This window comes from Syngnathus typhle, unplaced genomic scaffold (assembly GCF_033458585.1).
Source record: "Syngnathus typhle isolate RoL2023-S1 ecotype Sweden unplaced genomic scaffold, RoL_Styp_1.0 HiC_scaffold_97, whole genome shotgun sequence".
Classification (NCBI taxonomy): domain Eukaryota; kingdom Metazoa; phylum Chordata; class Actinopteri; order Syngnathiformes; family Syngnathidae; genus Syngnathus; species Syngnathus typhle.
The window spans coordinates 263539-274943 of record NW_026872003.1 but is presented as its reverse complement, the minus strand read 5'-3'; the positions used below and the strand labels follow the sequence as shown (position 1 = coordinate 274943).

At 43.3% G+C, this 11405-nt stretch overlaps 1 pseudogene; it reads right to left on the bottom strand.

Moving 5' to 3' along the window:
• Positions 1-1234: 1234 nt before the first annotated feature.
• Positions 1235-6094, bottom strand: LOC133148517 (ATP-dependent RNA helicase DDX19B-like; annotated as a pseudogene).
• Positions 6095-11405: the final 5311 nt, after the last annotated feature.

Sequence of the window (11405 nt, the reverse complement as noted above, 5' to 3'; positions counted from 1 at the left end):
CACCAGCACTTGCTCTTAGATTTGTTTCTTTTTTCTTTCTTTTAGCTTCCATAATGTTACCGGGCGCTAACGCAAACCCACGCCGGGCAGGAGAGCTCGGAGGGCGGCTGAGATTTCAAGGAAGACCCCCCCTGCGCAGACCTCCACTGGGCCGGGATGACTGTTCAGCTGCGGCGGGGAGTGGCCTCCCTCCGGTCGACACGACGAGTAAATGACACCAGGGCGCTGACGCAAACCCACGCCGGGCAGGAGAGCTCGGAGGGCGGCTAAGATTTCAAGGAAGACCCCCCCTGCGCAGACCTCCACTGGGCCGGGATGACTGTTCAGCTGCGGCGGGGAGTGGCCTCCCTCCGGTCGACACGACGAGTAAATGACACCAGGGCGCTGACGCAAACCCACGCCGGGCAGGAGAGCTCGGATGGCGGCTAAGATTTCAAGGAAGACCCCCCCTGCGCAGACCTCCACTGGGCCGGGATGACTGTTCAGCTGCGGCGGGGAGTGGCCTCCCTCCGGTCGACACGACGAGTAAATGACACCAGGGCGCTGACGCAAACCCACGCCGGGCAGGAGAGCTCGGAGGGCGGCTAAGATTTCAAGGAAAACCCCCCCTGCGCAGACCTCCACTGGGCCGGGATGACTGTTCAGCTGCGGCGGGGAGTGGCCTCCCTCCGGTCGACACGACGAGTAAATGACACCAGCACTTGCTCTTAGATTTGTTTCTTTTTTCTTTCTTTTAGCTTCCATAATGTTACCGGGCGCTAACGCAAACCCACGCCGGGCAGGAGAGCTCGGAGGGCGGCTAAGATTTCAAGGAAGACCCCCCCTGCGCAGACCTCCACTGGGCCAGGATGACTGTTCAGCTGCGGCGGGGAGTGGCCTCCCTCCGGTCGACACGACGAGTAAATGACACCAGGGCGCTGACGCAAACCCACGCCGGGCAGGAGAGCTCGGAGGGCGGCTAAGATTTCAAGGAAGACCCCCCCTGCGCAGACCTCCACTGGGCCGGGATGACTGTTCAGCTGCGGCGGGGAGTGGCCTCCCTCCGGTCGACACGACGAGTAAATGACACCAGCACTTGCTCTTAGATTTGTTTCTTTTTTCTTTCTTTTAGCTTCCATAATGTTACCGGGCGCTAACGCAAACCCACGCCGGGCAGGAGAGCTCGGAGGGCGGCTAAGATTTCAAGGAAGACCCCCCCTGCGCAGACCTCCACTGGGCCGGGATGACTGTTCAGCTGCGGCGGGGAGTGGCCTCCCTCCGGTCAACACGACGAGTAAATGACACTAGGGCGCTGACGCAAACCCACGCCGGGCAGGAGAGCTCGGAGGGCGGCTAAGATTTCAAGGAGGACCCCCCCCTGCGCAGACCTCCACTGGGCCGGGATGACTGTTCAGCTGCGGCGGGGAGTGGCCTCCCTCCAGTCGACACGACGAGTAAATGACACCAGCACTTGCTCTTAGATTTGTTTCTTTTTTCTTTCTTTTAGCTTCCATAATGTTACCGGGCGCTGACGCAAACCCACGCCGGGCAGGAGAGCTCGGAGGGCGGCTAAGATTTCAAGGAAGACCCCCCCCGCGCAGACCTCCACTGGGCCGGGATGACTTTTCAAAGCATAGCATACAGGGTGTTGACAGTCAGAATACATGTTAAAACAATATTACAAAAGCAATTGATAGGGAGAAGTGGAAGACTAAATAATTGTTAAATATCTACATATTTCATAATTATCTTGCATGGGTCCCTCACCTCTGGCACAGACATTTGTGGTGACAAGCACCTTCTCCTTTCCATTCCGGAAGCGTTCAATGACAGCTGCCCTCTGCTCTACTTGCATCTCCCCGCTAAGCAGCGCCACCTGGTGGTTCTCTTTGGAAAGCTCTCCCGCCAGCCAGCCTGCGGTCTTCCTTGTCTGGATCGCATGAAGGAAAGCAGAGTCACCAGTTCATATACCAGCCAGACACTCAAGGAACATAATGAATTTATGCGACGCCAGTCTTGTGACGTTCTTAATAAACTCTGGAACATTTCTCAGGAAAATGTGATGCCATTTATAATCTATCAATCGGAAAGTGCTGGGTGAAGGGAAGTGCCTCACATGGCAGAAAACCATAGCCTGGGCTATGGTGATGGCGCCATAGATGTTGCACAGGGCTTCAAACTTTTCCTCCTTGCTGTTGCACAACACATAGTACTGCTTGATAGTATCCAGCGTCTCCTCCTCTCTTTTCAATTTGATGATATTTGGGTCAGGCGAAGTCCCACACAGTCTCCTCAAACGTAGCTGAGAACAGCAACATCTGGCAGTTTCTGGGCAGCATCCTGTGTAGCAAAGAACAAATTAAAATCGTAGCATCCTTTAGTGGAAACTCAAAATGCGAACTCCCACATTTGTCAGGAAACTTTTTTATTAATATTCATTCTTACCTCTGGATGCGAATACTCTGGTCTTTGTGACCCTGCGTTGCGATCATGACATCGGCCTCATCCAGCACAAACACCTGAATCTTCTCGGGATCAATGAACTTCAATTTGCTGCACCAGTCCAGCATGGTGCCGGGCGTGCCAATGATTATCTGTTCCTGAAGCTTCACGCCTCGCTGCACTGGAAAATTTTCAAAGAAACTTTGTCAACACAAAAACACGCCGAGGACCAGACGAGAACGTCAACATGGCACTCGATGTGAACTTACGCCTATTTCCTCGTATGGCGTAAACTAGTTTGACTTCAGGGTAGTTTTTGCCCATCTGCTCAATAACTTTGCCAGTCTGAAGCGCCAGTTCATAGGTGGGTGACAAACACAGGCACTGGTGGAAAAGGAAAAAGAGATTTAGAAATCTAACTCGCAGGTCACACAAGGACTAAGGATAAACCCATCTGCGGTCATTTGGATCACTGATAAAATTTCTAAAAAGTAACCTGGGGATATTTGTGGTCTGGATTGACGTGGCTGAGCATGGCAAGCACAAAGGCAGCGGTTTTTCCTGTTCCTGACTGAGACTGGGCGATTAGATTCTGTGGACTAAACAGAAAAATCAAACTGACTTAAGTCACATCATATATTTAGTTCAGAAAAGTAGCACATCACAGTCAATGTACAGCATACTCACGGTTCAGCGAGCATCATGGGTAAGGCGGTCTCCTGGATTTTGGAGGGCCGGTTAAAACCCATGCCATAGACACCCTGAAGGAGCTGTGGTTTACTGCACATATGAGAAAAAATATTTTTGGTTTATTGATCAAGTTTGGCAGGAATACAACAAATTGGGCATGTAATGAACATCGAGCACTTCTGCCACACTTTTGCAGAACACAAATTTTATTTTTCCCTTTTCAATACGAGCGCATCTGCCGTGGTGTGTAATCTTTATTGGATAACATCCACAGACATGAGCTCATTCGTCATTTATGGCAGACGCACTAAATCACAAGAGGGATTATGAATAAATTAAAGAATGATACACTTACAGTCGCAACTCCTCAAAGGATTTTACAGAGTACAGTGGAGAGTTGGGATCCTTCTGAAGAACTTCAACTTGATTTGTGGTGTTGACAAGATTACTTCTGATTAACTTGTTCAACAATGACTGGGCCGCTTTGTCTTCTGCGGAAAAAAAAGAGAGTAGAAATTGCGTTTTTAAGATGGGAGGAATTGTTAGTGATCTGAAGGACCATGCAAAGCATACGAGTAAAAGCAACCATGTTAAACTTGCATATGCAGTGGCACCTCTACTTACGAACGCCTATACTTACGGACATTTTGAGATACGAACGGAAGCTGCGCGGATTTTTTGCATCTACTTACGTGCCAATTTTCCACTTCTGAACCGACGCATCAGCAGCCCCCCTTTTTGAGATACGATCCGGACCCGCGCAATTTGTTTTGCATCTATTTATGAACCAATTTTCGACGCAAACTCATTAATTGCACCAAAAAGTAATGACGAGTATGTGAACACATTGCAAGGAGTATGTGGAAGCAAACAATAATTTCTTAGCATGACTTATTTTTTTCTGTGTCTTCTCAGTGTGGAAAATTATAATATAGTATAAATACCATCATTGGACCACATCTTTTTATTTTTATGTTCTACCTTTTTGGTTTAGAATATAAACGGCATCATTGATCAAAGCTTTTTACTTTGATCCAACTTTTGCTCTATTGGATCACAGCTTTTTACTTTGATGTTCTACCCTTTTGCTCTATCATGTCTATTCGGTGAATAATTTTGACAGCGTAATTGTTGTGAGGAGCGTTTGGGGTGACAAAACAATTCAATTACTGTATGGGAATACATAATCACATCAGCTTACCACGGTCATCTTCATCTGTAGTCTTTCCTGGAGTCTTATCTCCCGCTTCTGACTTTCCAAAAGTACTGCCTGCTGATGATACAGATGTTCCTTAGCAAAATCACTTTATAGCCTTTTCATGCTTGAAATTAGTCTCATCACTTTGCAAACATACCGTTTTCTCCAGGTGCATCCTTTAGTTGAAGGTTTCCAATCTGTAAAAAAAAAACAGTTTACCACAGTTGACTAGGAAAACACGTTAACGGCAGTAATGGTCAACTGTTATATATATTTATAAACGTGACCCTGAAACATAAAACTTGGAAAGCACAAATCTAGAAGAAGCCAATGCTTCTACTTAATCAGGTTAAGCTATTTTGGAACCTTTTGCATCATTCAGTTGCCAGCCAGTTAAAGCTGTCTCAATGAATTACCTCTTTGATGGTAGCTTCTGCAAAAGCTAGCAACGCACAAGGCACGCAGCAATTCTTTACCGGCTAATTTGGGGCATTCTAGCGCTTGCATTTAAACTAAGCAAATATCCAAAGGCACGGCAATACACGCAGATTTGTGTTGAAACAATGTCTGTCTTAACGCCAGACAAATAGTAAGCATTCATTTTTTACAGCGCTAGGCCTGTGACTAAAACATCTTCAAGGCTAACTCAACGTAAACTAGCACATTTACATTTACTGATTCTGCTCCCGCTTCCTGTTCGTCAACAGCCTGGGCCCAAGAGTCCGAAGCCATCGTCGTTTCCCTTTGTCGTTGTTTTAAAAACTGTGTGAGGGAAAAGTAGGGTGCAGTACTTCAGTCACAATGGCGTGCCGATACCAACTGAGAGCCTTGTACAACAGCAACGTCTACCGAGTGGAAATGAAGTGCAGGGAAACAGTTCCTCCATATTAAATGTTCCTAGCAGGATTTCCCTCAAACATAAAAAGGAATACTGTGAAAATGATTGCGATGATTTTACAAAACAAAAGTGTCAAAATTCAAAATTATGTCTAGGTTCGAAGATTACCCTGTTAGAGCTAATATAAAATTTGAAGACGACAGTATTTTCCATTTATACTTATTACTAATTAAATGTTATCAAGCGTCTTTGGGTTTTTGAAAAGCGCTCTACAAATTTAATGAATTATTATTATTAATGTTTGATAATGTTTTCATGGACACTGTCAAGGCAGTATCAATGTAACTTTTAAAGGGAAATGTACTTTCGGCAGTTTGCAAACACATTTGATTAAGGCTCCGTTAGACACATATAACCATATCAATATAATTTCTAGTAGTAGTGTGGTTGCTTAATAAGTGGAAAGGAATGTGCAGGCTACATGAATTTGTTTTCTTCAAAGTATTGTGGAACAGGAGGTCCGGAAAGGGAGCATATCTCAAGGCCGATGGGAACGCAAAAAACAACTCGTCTTTGTGGTCCAGACACCTGTGCTGAGCAGGGGAAAACCCAAACGAGGAGGAGATGACCACAGACCATCGACCAATCACCACACAATCTTTTGCATGTTTGAATATTCATATTGTGTTTCTTTAAAACTGGGCAACCCGGAAGAATGTGTCGTCTTTCTGGTCACGAAGGCACACGAGATTTTGTGTTAAGGACCCAAGGCCCAGGCGCCTGTATTAGCTTGCTTTGTCAAGATTAAACAATTGGTAAATTCGGTCTGATTGATCTACTGGTCTTCTCTTTGACAGAACGAACTCGCAAAATTGTTAGGTGCGCCAGTGTGTGGATTAGAACATGGCAATTTTTGTGTTAAGTGTTGATCATAATTTGGAGTCAGATCAATAGCTAAAATCCGTATCCTAACAGTTTCTTGGTGACCCCGACGTGATGTCAAGAGAAGGGTTATTGACAACTCGTGGTCTATGTCCAAGTCATCGGACAGTTAGTCTGGGACAGCTGTCTCCCGGTCGGCGTACCGTTGGAATAAAGAATATGCGCACAACGTTGAGCTGGTACGACGTCTCCTAAACCGATGAGGTAAGCAGAATACCTGTTACTATATGTCGAAATTTTGCAAATTGAAATAGGAAATTTAAGAGGAGACTGTCGTTCAGATCAAATAAGGTGTGCAAGCAATTAGAAACAGTTAAATTCCGTGGTGGGAGTGCGGGCTCCTCTGTTCTTTTAGAAACAGTTAAATTCCGTGGTGGGAGTGCGGGCTCCTCTGTTCTTTGAGAAACAGTTAAATTCCGTGGTGGGAGGGCGGGCTCCTCTGTTCTTTGAGAAACAGTTAAATTCCGTGGTGGGAGGGCGGACTCCTCTGTTTCGCTTCGTCGTGGCGGACAAGGGTGCGGTGACGATCGCATTCAAATAGCTGGGGTGCTTGTGAGATCCCCGAGGAGAAGTGAGGCCTCCTCAAAAAGTATCCGGTGGTAACAGTTCCTCCTGTGAGAGACCAGACCGCTAAAATATCCAAAATGTGTAACCAAATTGGGGGGAGTGTGTGTGTGATGAGAGGAATGAATGGAGTGAGATTGAGAGGAATGTATGCTGATGTGGAAGCGCAAATCGTGAGCTACATGAGAGATGGATTCGAATCCCTTTGTCTGTGTGTTCTGTGTATGTGCGTAATCTCTGTAAAAGATTCGGCTCATACCGGCAAGGGTGGGGGCCAGCAGGACGTGCGGGCCTGGCCAGATTGTGACGTCAACATTGATACAATGTTGAGGAGAAGTGAGAGAAGAGAGGGGGGCTAACTTGTAAATAGTGATGAGATAATTGTTCAATTGATGGGGGTTAATAATTATCCAAATTTTAGTCACATGTTTTGAGGGACCACAGCAACAACATTGTACTTGCAGGCCATTAATTTAGTAGGTGATGACAGTGTTTAGCTAAGTAGATTGTTTTATTAAAAATGTGAGCGTGAAGGAGTATTTGTAGTTTGGCATTTGGGTGCCACTTTTAAGAGTCTGTGCAGGAACATAGATTGTTTTTGGTCGTCTTAAAGATATATTTAACAGTTTATTTTGGTGCAGTAAGGCAAAATTAAAAGCAAAATTACATTTTAAAACTGACATATGCCAGCTAATATGAGGATGGCAAATAAATAAATGAATAAATACTAGCTCAAATGTGGCATGTGTTTTAAATTGGGCGATAAGGCATTCACTTTCGAGCACTATCATTTAGCGCTGCTGACAACAATAACTTATGAGATGGTAAATCAAGGAGGAATGTCATAGTTGGAACACAGGCGCTGTATGACCTATAGATTGAACAATAACATTCACCGCATATGTTGTGAATTGTTAAATTATATTACAGTTTATTACAAAAGATTTCGGAACTTTATTTGATGATAAACACTGGAACGAGGATTTTAGCCGTGTTAATGGGTAGGGTGGATGGATTGCTCAGAAGAAAAAAGCATTTGATAAGGGCAGCTTGATAGTAAGATGATGAGTGTGCGCAACTGATAGGATACAAAATGTTAGTAGGAAGATTTGGGGTGTAAGAAACAAATACTACACAGGAAGACTGATAACACAAAGATAGTTTTGTTAAATTTGTGTCCCAGTGTGTTCTTCCCTAGCGCGTGGCACGATTCCTGAACTGAGTCCTCTTACTCCACTGGCTGTCTCAAAATCAACAGAGGACTGTCCCTGGTCATGAGACACCTTTGACCTTTGGGAGAACAACAGAAACTGCTATCATGCTTGAAGGGGGCAAGCACAGCTTTTCACAGGACAAGAACCATACAGTTGGTGGAATACACACAGTTGCAGATCAAAAAGAAAATGGACTGAAAGAACAAAGACAAGATGGACGCATTTGAGAGTGGCGGATGATCCAGCCCTGAATCATCATCATGAGAATCTAAGAGGAGAGGCTGCTAAAGACTTGCATGAGTCACATGAAGTCAAACTGGACACATTGCTAAAGACTGCTGAAGCATTACAAAGTTGGTGGAGTGTGGGACAAAAGGGATGGAAGTGTGTTTGGGTGCTGGGGCGGACATATCTGAGGAGTTTTGATAAAAGAGGGAATAATAAGGCTGCTTATTGACACTGAAACGGGGATAACAACAAAATACATAGATATGGACACGAAGATGCACGAATAATGATAAATCATACGACAGCAAAATAGTAATACAGGGCACTACTTTTAAAAAGGATACAGTAGGGCTTTAAATAACAAATACAGTGACATGACCCTTGCAACAATTGATTTAAATGACATTTCATGATAGGCATTTAGCGTTAGGATTAACTATCCATCCATCCATCCATTACTGGTGCGGTTTGTCTTTACGAGGGTCACGGAGGATTAACAGTAATAACTAGAATTTGTAATTTTTGGAGAAATTGTGTGTGAAGGCGAAGAGGCTGAATACAAATTCGGGGAATGCTACAAGATTATGTTTAAAATTAGAATGTGTTGAATTGGTCAGAAAATCGATGAAAATACCAAAATAATTTTGTAAAATTGGGCGTGAATTTTAAAGTTGAAAATTTGAAATTTTTCACAAGTGGGAAGTTTTGGAATAGGTAGGCATAAGATGAATAGTTAAAAAAAATTGAAAAGGGTTGAGTCAGTGAAAAAATAATTAGAAATTAGAAGGGAAAAAGGAAATGTTGCAAAATGTTACCGAAATGTTGAAAGTGAAAATGTGAAATTTTAAGCTAGAAAGTGAGAGAAGGTGCATTGGAAAGTGAAAGAAGGTTAATTGGAGGAATTATGTGGAAGAAAATGAGAAATATTGAATGTGCCATGAAGAAAGAATGGTGAAATATTGGGTTCAAATTTGTACATTTCTCAAAAATCGTAAATATTTAGAATATTTGGCATGAATATTTGGAATGTGTTAAAAGTGGAATGAGGTGAATCAGATGAATTCGTAGAAGTAGTTAAGTTAAAAAATGAATAAATAAAAAAGAGGCAGAAGAATGCAGAAGAAGTTGAATAATGATAAAGTCAAGGCAAGGCAAGTTTATTTATATAGCCCACAAGCAAGTCTCAAAGGGCTTCAAATGTACAAAAATTGACAATTTAAAGTACGGGAACAATAAGTGTGAGGGACACAATGATGATCATGACAGCAAAAATATTTCTAATTGGTTTTGATAGGTAGAAAGGGGGAGCGTGGAAGAAGGTTTGCAAAATTTGTGATATAGCGTGACTCCATTAACAAAAGTAAGCATTTCGTTTTAATTCTAAGGATTGGCATCAACAAAAATGAGAACGATAATCTTCAAGGTGATAGCGTAAGTGGCAGGAGGAAGCTGTGTATATTGTTTTTAAACATTATTTTTGGTATCATTATTTTTTAGGAGGGTCAGTTATGCTTGTGAGAAGATGACTGAGGGAACAAGGTAATAGTAAAAGGGAGTGCTCTATAAATTGTTGGTTCTTTGCCAGAGGTAGTTATTTGGAGGGATGAATTTAAACTGAAAGCCAAATGGAACTGTTTAGTGGAAGAAATATGGGAATGTGGAAATATTGAAGTTACAGCTCAACACAAAGTGTCAAATAGTCTAAGTGAGAGATGTGAGCAAACTAAATGGGGAGTTAAATCATGTTCCAGCATTATGCATATTGGCAAACGAGGAGAGGACAGGAAACCAGACAATTAGATATTAACTTTGGATTTAAAATAAAAAAAAAAAGGGAAATTTTAATTGAGGAGAAAATTTTGCATAGGGACGGTTGTTTTTTATAATTTAATATTGTATGGGGTTTTATGTGTGTTGTGGAATGACAGTTTGTTTGTAATGGTGTATGAATGTCAAGTCTGTGCTTGTGGTGTGGTGTTTGTGTATTGTGAATGGTTGACATGATTCAAAGTTGGGGTGATCTGATCACAGCAGAGGATAACATTCCTCTCACCTGAAAAATATAAAGATACTACAGATTTGAAAAAGCACGATTGATCAGGACTAATTTTGGACTAAATATGGGTTTAGGATTACTCAGGGGCACCATCGACAACAAAACAGTGCAATGGAGAAGGCCCATTTCAGTAATAGACAAGACAGAACTGGTATCGAACATTAAGACTTTGGACGATTTGACGTGTGACGACTTTGAGCTCACCCGACGGGGTGACGGACTAGGTGGACAGTGACCAAATGTTTGACGCTTGAGCTTGCTTGCGAAAAGTGCACGCTCTGCTTTGTTATTCTGTGTGACTTAGTTTTTTGCAGCAGCAGCAGCAGCAACAGCCACCAGCCAAGGAGCGGATTGCGCGCTGCTTGCGTAACTTGTTTTCGTTCTTGCAGGTTGTCGATTGCGTTCGGGGAAAGTTTGTATTGAATTTACAAGAATATGTTAACCCTTGCCCTTTTGGTTTTTATGATGAACTTGTTGATGACATGGTTTTCAGGACATGATCCGCGGGCGCCAGGATTCATTTTATGACTGTTTTTATTCTGATACTTGATGTCTGAGGTTTTGTACAAATGTCCGCTGTCAGCAGGGCTATAAGCTCACTGACAGGAGTGCGATGATTTTTGTATGTGTTGCCGAGCGTGTGGTGGACGAGCGAGAGGTTCCGCAGGCCTGGCTACAATGAGTGTGGTGATGAGAGGGGATGCTTAGCAGGTTCCTTTTGATACATAATGACACATTGGGTGAATGTGTCAAAAGGGGGAGTGGTAAAATAGAAATGGGTGAGTATGTGGTAAGATAGAAATGGGTGAGTATAGGGTAAGATAGAATTGGGTGAGTAGGTTGTAAAATACAAATGGGTGAGTAGGTTTCAATTTGTAATTTTGATATCCAAAGTTTTTTTCCAAATCCACTTGTTTTTAAGCTTTAACAGGACATGCCAGAATTCAACTAGCAGTGATGGAAGGAGCAGAGGAAGACCAGTGACATCTGGTTGTGGTGTGGTGACAACAAATTATAGCATCGCATGCCAAAGAATGCATAGGGTATCTGTGCCCTCGTGTCTTTGATAATGCCTGTAGTGGTTGTCCCCATTGAAACACAGAATCTCAATTGGAACATGGAGTCCCCACTGGCGGGGCTCCTGAAGTGAGCCAAAAGAGACGTTCTGCCCCCATGGTTGAGCGACAACGATCCAACATATATTGACGCCATAGGTGTGCCAGATAAGTATGAACTCGTTAATCAAGTGTCCTC